Genomic DNA, 10,404 nt, shown 5'->3' on the forward strand with positions numbered 1-10,404 from the left:
CAGCTGGTCTGATCTTTTAAGGTTCTTAGCCAATTATCAGCACAAATGTCACATTTTATTTATAAGGTGAAATTTTATTTTTTATAGTAAAGCCCATGATATGGGTGATCCTTGTGTTTTATGATTTGTGATTCACCTTTTCACATCATCATCATTTAGGTAGCCTTCATCATTAAAAGAAAAAACAACTTGGGGAGGAAATAGACTTAACTCATTGCAAATGAATATTCTCCCAACTTTTAAATGAGATTTTGTTCTGGTATTAATGTCAAACATGAAAGCTTATCACACCTTTACTTATATCTGTGTTGAAAAGAAAGTATTTTAAGAATTCAAAGCAGTGGCTTATTCATTTACTTTTGGAAACAAAGACAACAGGACGAATTTCTATTTCTACTTATTTGGGAAAGTGAGGATGATTGTAACTGGTACTATTATATAAGTAGACAGTTCAAACATCAAAACAGTTTGTTGTACCAATGCCATTCTTTTGAGAAAAATCTATATTTAAATACAATAGAGTAAAAATTAAATGTTATTTTTAATATAACAAGTGGATACTGAACAGCTCTAACCTCCTTGGCACTGTAGATGGATAAGCCCTATGCTTAATAATACTCAGGGACAGACATGGGTTTTTGGAGCCTGAAATATAATTTGGGGAAATGACACAAAAACATATTACTTTATAAATTTAATAGTAACATGTGACCATATTGCTAGGGCCTTTCTCAAGGGTTTGGAAGGGCCCATGCAAATGTGGGACCTGACACTTGAGTTTACTGCTGCTGCCAGGAACATTTTAAGAAAAGGAGTGACAATATTAATTATGTCTTCATGATAGAAAGAGGAAGCCTTTGGGGTTCCTAAACTCTGAAGGTCTCCGTCAGGAGCCTGTAGTCTTCATATGTTCACATGTGGGTCATACAGAGAGTTAATCAATGAAGAATTGCAAAATTATGACTCAATCTAGAGAGATAGGTTAGAATCATTTTATCCCTCTCCAATAGGATGTATTAAAGGTAGAATAGGTCGCCTCATTCATCGTCTTTTCCCGGACCCAATTCCTAATCTTGACCCTGGATATCTCACCATTTTGTTGGGGAGAAACAAGACAGAAAGAAAAATACAGAAGTGAGAGAGTTTCTTCCTAGAGTCAAGGGGATAACTGCCTTAACGCATTCTTTTAGATCTTCCCAGGGTAAAGGATTCTCTTCTGAAAGGGAGGTAACTTCAGGTCTGTCTTACCCTCAGTACAAAAAGAAAAAAACAATTCAAAGAAGAATGTGACTCTACAAGCAGGAGCACAGAAAACAGGCTTAGAAGAGCAGGCCTTAAGGATGCAATCATCCCTGTATCTCTTTTCTGTTATGCAGTTTAATTGCCTTCAAAGCTCATTTCACTCTCTGAAATTCTTTGTTTAGTTCATGTTTTTCTGTCTTCCTCAATAGAATGTAGTTTCCATGAGAGTGTGAACCTTGTCTTGTTTACCTTTGTAGTCCATGTGCCTGAAATAGTGCCTGATACATAATAGACCTTCCTTAAATATTTGTTCAAAAGTTATATAAGTATTCTAATGCTTTTCTGGTCCTAGACTATGGGGCTGGGAAGGGTGAAACTTCGTATAATATCTAGAGATAAGTTTCCTCATATGCTATCTCACTGTTACTATATCTGTTGATTTCAGAGTCTCTGGCAGGATAACAGAAAACAGACTCTGAATCAGAGAATAATAAGAGATTTTGTCAACCTCATATTTACTACTTCCATTATATCAAGCCCAATTCTAAAATAAATGTCCCTGAAGCTTATTTTCTGTGTTTTACCACTTTGTAATATCCTCTTTAGTTTTTTCTCAGTTGTGTTCCTTCCATGAATATAAAAATTTGCAATCCATAATAAGCAGTGGCTTCACTTTGTGTTCCCTGGAGCCCCAGGGTTGCTTTAGAGGTGCCTCCAGGGCTATTAGGGACGATGAGGGTAGAAGTACCTGCAGCCTCAAGCCATCTATCCTTTCTTTTGATCACAATAGCTCTGCTTTGAGTTGTTTTATGTTTTGTCCTTCTCTGTATGATTTGACTTGATGCCACTTGATTCCAAGGTTTAAACAAAATATTTGAACACCATTCATCTTTGACATCATCTTCTGGCTATGAAGAATCCCAGATGCTTCTACGTAATTCTAACCATCTGAGTCCCCTGAAAGACACTTCAAATCTGAATGTTTCCTCCCACGATATTTGGCCCTTTTGCATTAGAATTCAATTAATTATGCAATTCTATTTCAAAAATAAAGAAAAGATAGCATACGTTTGCTTATTTGTACCATAATCACAAAGGAGGTATGACTAGTATCAAGAAAAAAGTTAAGAATGCCTCTACACTCTTTCTTAGAAATTAAAAAAATAAGTACAGAATGTGAGATAATATATTATCTAGCATGAAACTTTTAACTAGGGGAACAAAAATAGGCAACAGAGTTACAGACTATCTGGCTTTATTTTTATTCATCACCATGGCTTTCAGTTAGGATACAAAAGGAGAAACCCTGAGCCATTCAAGCTGGGAGCCCCGTTGAGGTCACTGTATTTCTGATTAAGCATTCCCCTTTGAAAACCTCCTCCACAGATGCCAGGTGATCTATGAATACTACTTACCTACAGATACCTAATACGCAAGGTTGACGTGCTTTCTTACTTTACCAGTTCAGTTATTTGAATAACATGACTTTCCTTAGCTCATCAATAGCTCTTGTTTTTTACATCAGAAAAAAGTGCCATTATTCAAAATGTGAACAGCTTGATTTGTTTCTAATAATTCTGAAAATTTAAATATTTAACTCTAAAAAAGTACAATGATTAAAAAAATGCTTCAGCATGTTTTATGTGTGTATATGTGTGTGGGTGTGTTCTGCTTGACACTCAAGGCCTCAGTGCTCTTCTTGAAATAGACAAAAAATAAAGAACTATGAATTTATCAACTGCTGATAAGATCTGAATGATGTCCTTGCAGTTATACCTTACATTCGGCATCATTCAGTCTGTATCAAGCAGGTCTGGTCCGTATGGAATCACTGACTGGTGATTCTTAGCTAAGCAGATGCTATTTTTCCTATGCACCGTACTTTAGTAAATCATATTTTATTCATTATATTGGCATAACTTTGAAAGTGGGTGATCACAAAAATGATCTATATGGAATAATCCGTATTCAACCATTTTGTTGTTGAACACTTCTGGTGTTTTCATTCCCAGATAAACACTATTCTACAGTATTATTATATTCAATATGGGACGTTTTGTAGCCAGTTTTCTTTATATCATCAAAATGTCTATGTTACCTGCCAATTATATGTAAGTCCCTTGATGGCAGGAGTCCAGGTCTTAATACCTGGATAGCCCCCACAGTGTCTAGTTCAAGGCTCACGTTTGGTCAGGCTTCTGGCGGGTTAGAGTTAGCCTTGTAGTAGGCAAACATCACTAACGAGAGACCTTCCTGGTCTTCCTGATTCAAGGAGACAGGAAAAATGAATAAACTAGTCAGGAGACAGAACTAGAGCCACAAAGTATGGAGGCCAAGAACTACATGGGACAGTCTTGGATGTAGGAAACCTTTTGAGGAGGGGTAGAGAGGGAAGATATTGAAAGCCAAAATGAGCCTGATTGAAAGGAGACTGCAGAGGAAATCCTAGGGTCTGATGGAGTCAGGGGACACAGGAGAATCACTCTTTACTAGACTGAGGATGAGCAAAAGCATGGAAGCCAGGGACCAAAGCTCACCAAGCTGATCGTGGAACAAGGCTGGGTTAGGGCAGGCCCAAAGGCTATAGGGTCATAAAGGAGGAGGATTAAATGTTCCTCCTCATAAATCTGGAGGAACACGGTGGGGAGTGAAAGAAAAATGAGAATGAACATGAAGAGGGGCCAAGAGGAAAGCAGATGTCTGAGTGCCATCTCAGCTATATTTCTTCCTGATCATCACATGTCCCTGAGCCTTAGAGGCACCAGGCAGAGCCTATGACAAATGCACATAATCAAATATGGTTTCTGTCTCCAGACTTTGCTTGCCCTCATTTGCTCTCTCATTCTCCTCCCCTCTACCTCCCTCACTTTTGTTCTTGTTCCCTCCTTCTACAGGGCCATACCAGTAGAGCTAATATGAAATTCAAGTCCTTACTGTCATAGATAGTTAAAATCAAGAAAAAGGTTCAGCAGGCTACATGAAAAAAAAGCAACGTGAATATAAGATACGTGGTGTGGTCCAGGATGGTGGCAGAGAGATAAGGAAAAATGGAGAAAATGAGGAGGGCAATTCAGAGAGGTTTGAACTATTGAACTTCCTATGGGCCAGACACTAGTCTGGCATCTCTCTGCATATTAATTCTAACCTTGAAATGGTACAAGGCAGATATTATTACCTCCAATTCTAAAGTAAGCAAACTGAGACTCCAAAAGAAGGAGTCACTTGCCCAAGTTCACACAGCTCAGTGGCCAAACCAGTATTCAAGTCTGAGTTCCTCTATTTCATAACCTTCCTTCTGCTTCTTCTAAGGAAACTCTCTACTTTGGAAAGTTCCAATAGCTTCTGAATCCATCAGAGCAGTCCTCTCTTCATGCTCCTTTTCCTGATCTTGGTGAAGACACAGTTATTAGTACAGTCTTATAAATTTGCTCTTGGGTATTCTGTGGTATCTTTTACAGCCTTTCTTTCTTGACACTTTCCTCACCTTACTTTAATATTACAGATGGAACAGCACAAATGAATAAAACAGCTTTTGATTAAATATAATGTGACTCAAACAGCCTATGGAATGGGTCTTGAAACATGGTCTGCTGCTTCCCCACTGGAGCTGGATGTCATTCTTAATTCTCCTGCAGTTGCTGAAGAACCTGTGTAGTCACTATTTTCCGCCTCTGGCTACTTGTTTTCAAGAGGAACAACATTTATAGAATCTTCAAGTCGATGAGGAAACTGTATCCTATCTCTCCATCCTGGCGGAGACAGCCATTGTAAGTTGCTAGGAAATTGCCAAGTACTGTTGTGATGATTTCTGGGCCTGATCCAAGAGGCTGTTTATTCATGAGGCCCAAATCTTTCCGGTCCCAGGATATACAAGTGATCCTTGGCTGAAGTCAGTACACAAAAAGACACTAAGAGGTTATTCAGAATCTCATTTTGAAAGCCTCTCATGGTCATACAAGAAAAGCCAAGCCCTGATATTGTATGTGGAAGATAAGGCTGCGACAAAAACTCATCATGGATCCCGGTTTTTTCTGGTCCAACTTCTGAGATGTGCTGTCTGGGAGTATATGTTTCCTTGGGAAGGAAGTTCAGGCAGAAGTTGACTTGTGATTCTGTGGGTTCCTGTTGGCCTTGAAGGCTTGCTGTCTTTACTCCCCACCCCCCACCCTGCATGGAGTTGATTTGTTTACCTTCTGATCATATCTGTTTAGGATACATTCAATCATTCACTGAACAAGTTAAGGTGAACACCTACTGTATGCTGGGCTCTATGTAGGAACTGGGAATATAATGCTATGCAGAAACAAACATACTTTTTACACTCAAGGAGCTTACAGCTTAGTAAAGGAAAAACAGGAAAAAAATCATAGGGCTATGTAATTTCTTGTGAGTGATTTGGAGAAAATGACAGCCAGGCTTCGAGAGTGTATCACATGGATTGAATCTAGTCTGCAGAGTTGGGGTAGATGTCCCTGGGAAATAGGTTTGAGCGGAGATTTGAGAAACATGTATGACTTCACAGATGCTTGGGATTGGTAATGAATTAAGACTAGGATTTGACAAGTCACTAGAAGTGTGCACACACTCACATCTGAGCCATCAGCAGAGCGCTTGCTTGTTTTTTTTTCTTTTAAGATGGCAGCCTTTTGGCAAAGGGAGGAGGAGCTCATACTTGTGCAAACCCAGCTTCATCCAAGTGACATTTATATCCCTTCCCCAGATAGTCTCTTGACACCTGGTTTGGTTTGACTCAACCAGCAATCACTTTCCTCCTTTTGTTTTACAATGTCAGTCAACTGGTCAACTCCCTTTTGAAAGTCTTGAGTTTCATCCCTAACTACTGAGCTGGTTCCACAATTTGCTTTCTTCCTCTCCACTTTCCCAACTCACCTTTCTGACCTCCTCCCTTACCACATTCATTCCAATCTTCCCTCTCTCTTCTGTTGTTGATATATATATATATTTCCTTTGAGACTTCTAGGTCACAACTGTGACCACAGGAATAGAGTCAAGAGCAATTTCTATGTCATATGCTCCTATGGTCACCCTATGTGGTTTTCCCCACCATATACTAAAATCTGGGTATAGCGGAATCACTTTTATGATGAGATATGTGTAGATCTATCCTCTTATGGATAATCTTTACCTGGGGAATACATGATCTGAGGCATTTTAATAAAAGAACTGTAGTTTTCTTCCTTTCTTGTGTTTCACTCAGGCTGGGAGAGGTGTGACATATAAGCTGAAAGTAAATTTAATAGAAAAAACTTAGGTTTTGTTTCCTAGCAACACTAATTCAGTCTTCTCACAAATGCAAACGACACTGGAGGCCTTTGTTTCTGCATTCCCAGCTCTACAGGGCAATGTGCCATGCTGAGCACTCTGGAAACAGTGCTGTATCATAGAATTCTCTGACATTCACTTCAGAGCCTCCCCTCACTTAATTTCAAACCTTCTCATGGGCATTACGCTGCAGTTGATAGTCATCTGTTTGCTGAAAAAAATGGGGACAGAAGAATATTTAGCATTGTCACTTTTAGTACACTAGGTCATGCTTGTCAGCAGGGAAGCGTGCATTTTGCCAGGCCAGGATGAGGAGTTTGGTGGGTCAGGAACAAGAGTGGCTGGAAGGTCAAAGTTAAAGTGGACAATAGTCCAGTAGTTCAGACATTTAGGGCTGGAGCACTGGTAATATAGGAACAGTAACCACATCACTTATATGGGCACTTGTTCTTACCTCTCACATCTATTTTGAACATTATATAAATACCAGGGTGAGTTTCAATAAGAATCCTGGAAGACATAGTAAACCACTTTTATCCATTTGAATAATATGCATTCAAGAGGCTTTGATAAAATTTGGTCTATTTTCTACAGTTAGGAGATTTCATGGATGTATTTCTTCTGGGAGGTTTCATAATAGTGGTAAGTTTTCGGGTTCTAGTAACAGACTGCCAAGATTTAAATCTTGGTTGTACTACTTACCATCTGTGAGACCTGGGAAAGCCTCTTACTTTTCTGTGCCTCAGTTTTCTCATCCATAAAATGGTCAGGATTGTAGTTTAGGGTTGTAAAGATGGTTAAAAATAGACATCTACATAAAGCACAGAGAACAGGGCTTAGAGTCTTATAGTAGGCACTACTATGTCTTAGGCATTGATCTGCCACACACTCCCACCTATTTGCCATGGAAGAAGAGAGCACTTGTCAGATTTTTTGAGCCCTTGGAAAAATTTCATAAGAACTGATAATACGTAACTTATCAGTTTGTAAATAAAATTTTTACAAAGTAATTCAGGAGGGTTTGACTGTTCCTGTTTTGTAGCTGCTCCTTTAACCATGTGATGGAATAGGGCCTTGAGATCATGCATGAGAAGCAGGAGACGAAGGAGGAAGAGGAGAGGAGGCGATGAGAAATCTCATGACCTTGGAGCTGCTTACAGATTGGCACCCACATGCCTCCTTCCTCCCCCTCTCTCTCAGCAAGGTTTGCTCGTTCCCAGTAACTGGAGATCCTGCTTGGGACTATGAGTTGCTTTTATTTTCCTGATCTCCAAGAGCCAAGTCTGAAACACAACTCCTCAGTGTGAAGTTACTCACAGGATATTATGTAGTGCTGCATCCTGCAATGAGAACACAGATTAGCACAGCCCTGGTAATAGTAGGAACCCAGGGTTCTGTGTGGGTGTGGAGATGTGAAGGAAGATTTATTTTTCACCCTTAAGGTTAAGCTCAGAAAAAACAAAAAGAACAAAACCTCTGTTTTTATCTGTCTTTCTTAAACACTTACCTTGCAATTTTAGAAACTTAGAGGGCACGGTACTCATTTAAGGCAGTGTTAAGACTTATGACACAAATCAACTAATATCAGGCAGAAAAAAAACAAATGCCACAAATTCTCTTTTTGTCTGTAACCAAGGATAAATGTTACTTTATTGAAATCATAATTGTTGGGTGTTCCTTCTTCTCTTGCCTGTCCACATTCTCATGCTCCTGAGTGATATTACAGCACATGTGACATTCTCGCCAAATGTGCACTGCCCATGCTTGGAGAGAAATTCTATCCCAAATACAGACACTTGAAAAGGCATACTTGGCTCTCATAACTTTGGCCCCTGCCCTCTGCAGACATCTCTCGGCACTTCTCCTCCTCATTCATCTCCCACTTTATTCTCCAGCAATACTAATCATCTCAGGGCTCTCTCATGTCTCTGGCCCTTAGCTTGTGCTGATACTTCCACCCTGATATGTTCCCCTTCTTCTCACACTCTCACCCTCAACTTGTCTTTTTGCTCTTTGTCAAGAGCAAAATACAAGTGTTAGATGCACGAGGCTCTAATGTAAGGAGCTCCCTCTTGGGCTGTGTGCTGGCCAGGATGAGGAAGATGACAAGAGTTAACATTTCTTGACATTTATTGTTCTCAGGGCTTTACAGGCATTCTCTCATCTAAGTTATGAACTATTAGGTCTGAAATGTTATCCCCATTTTACAGATGAAGAGACTGAGACTTATATTGGTTAAGTAATTTGTCTAAGCTTATATTGCTAGTACATGTCAGAAGTGTCAGAGCCAGGACTCAAACATAGGTCTGCCTGAGTCTGACAGTGCAACTCATTCTAAGGCTGCTATCCAGGACCCTGCCTCATGTTGATGTCCTTTTCCACTCCCGGGATTCCTGAGTAATGGGGGGTTGGCATCAGTAGTCAGGAACAGATGAGATACAAGAAGATCTATATTTACACAAAAGATAAACTAAGGATGATCATTTCCATGAAAAGATTTAACATAGTGGTACTTTAGGGAGAAAGCTCCCCAGGAAGACACATTGTTGTTCAGAGATTCACATCACAGAGTTTTTTCAAGCCCACAGAGCAAAGCATGATGGGATTTTAGCATTGGCCTAAGGCACAGTATTTGTACCCTGAAGCCTCCTTGAAATTGCTTGCTACATTTATATGAGTTGTTTTGCTTTTCTGTGATAATGCAGTAAAATCATTCTGGCATTCTTATAGATTTTCCTTGTACAGTCTACAGTTTAGGTTTCCCAGAACATTTATGTATTTTATACAAAAAATTTATCTTCTTTAAACAAATAAATGCCTTATGATGCTTATAAAAGTAGGACATCAAGTTTTACCTACTTAAGGAGCAGAAGCAAGAAGAAATACAATCCTGCAGCCTGTGGAACAAAACCCACATTCACAGAAAGACAGACAAGATAAAAAGGCAGAGGGCTATGCATTAGATGAAGGAACAAGATAAAACCCCAGAAAAACAACTAAGTGAAGTGGAGATTGGTAACCTTCCAGAAAAAGAACTCAGAAAAATGATAGTGAAGACGATCCAGAACCTCAGAAAAAGAATGGAGGCAAAGATCGAGAAGATGCAAGAAATGTTTAACAAAGACCTAAAAGAATTAAAGAACAAACAAACAGAAATAAACAATACAAAAACTGACATGAAAAATATACTAGAAGGAATCAATAGCAGAATAACTGAGACAGAAGAACTGATAAGTGACCTGGAAGACAGAATGGTGGAATTCACTGCTGCGGAACAGAATAAAGAAAAAAGAATGAAAAGAAATGAAGATAGCCTAAGAGACCTCTGGGACAACATTAAACATAACAACATTTGCATTATAGGGGTACAAGAGGAAGAAGAGAGAGAAAAAGGACCCAAGAAAATATTTGAAGAGATTATAGTCGAAAACTTCCCTAACATGGCAAAGGAAATAGCCACCCAAGTCCAGGAAGTGCAGAGAGTCCCACACAGGTTAAACCCAAGGAGAAACATGCCGAGACACACAGTAATCAAATTGGCAAAAATTAAAGACAAAGAAAAATTACTGAAAGCAGCAAGGGAAAAATGACAAATAACATACAAGGGAACTCCCATAAGGTTAACAGCTGATTTCTCAGCAGAAACTCTACAAGCCAGAAGGGAGTGGCATGACATATTTAAAGTGATGAAAGGGAAGAAACTACAACCAAGATTACTCTACCTGGCAAGGATCTCATTCAGATTTGATAGAGAAATCAAAAGCTTTACACACAAGCAAAAGCAAAGAGAATTCAGCACCACCAAACCAGCTCTACAACAAAAGCTAAAGGGACTTTTCTAACTGGGAAACACAAGACAAGAAAAGGACCTACAGGGCT

General features: G+C 39.2%; 1 pseudogene; it reads right to left on the minus strand.

Moving 5' to 3' along the window:
- LOC115863122 (uncharacterized) overlaps window positions 1-8,401 on the minus strand; it is a 102,391-nt pseudogene extending 93,990 nt beyond the window's left edge.
- Between the last annotated feature and the right edge of the window lie 2,003 nt (window positions 8,402-10,404).

Source organism: Globicephala melas, chromosome 1 (assembly GCF_963455315.2).
Source record: "Globicephala melas chromosome 1, mGloMel1.2, whole genome shotgun sequence".
Taxonomy (NCBI): domain Eukaryota; kingdom Metazoa; phylum Chordata; class Mammalia; order Artiodactyla; family Delphinidae; genus Globicephala; species Globicephala melas.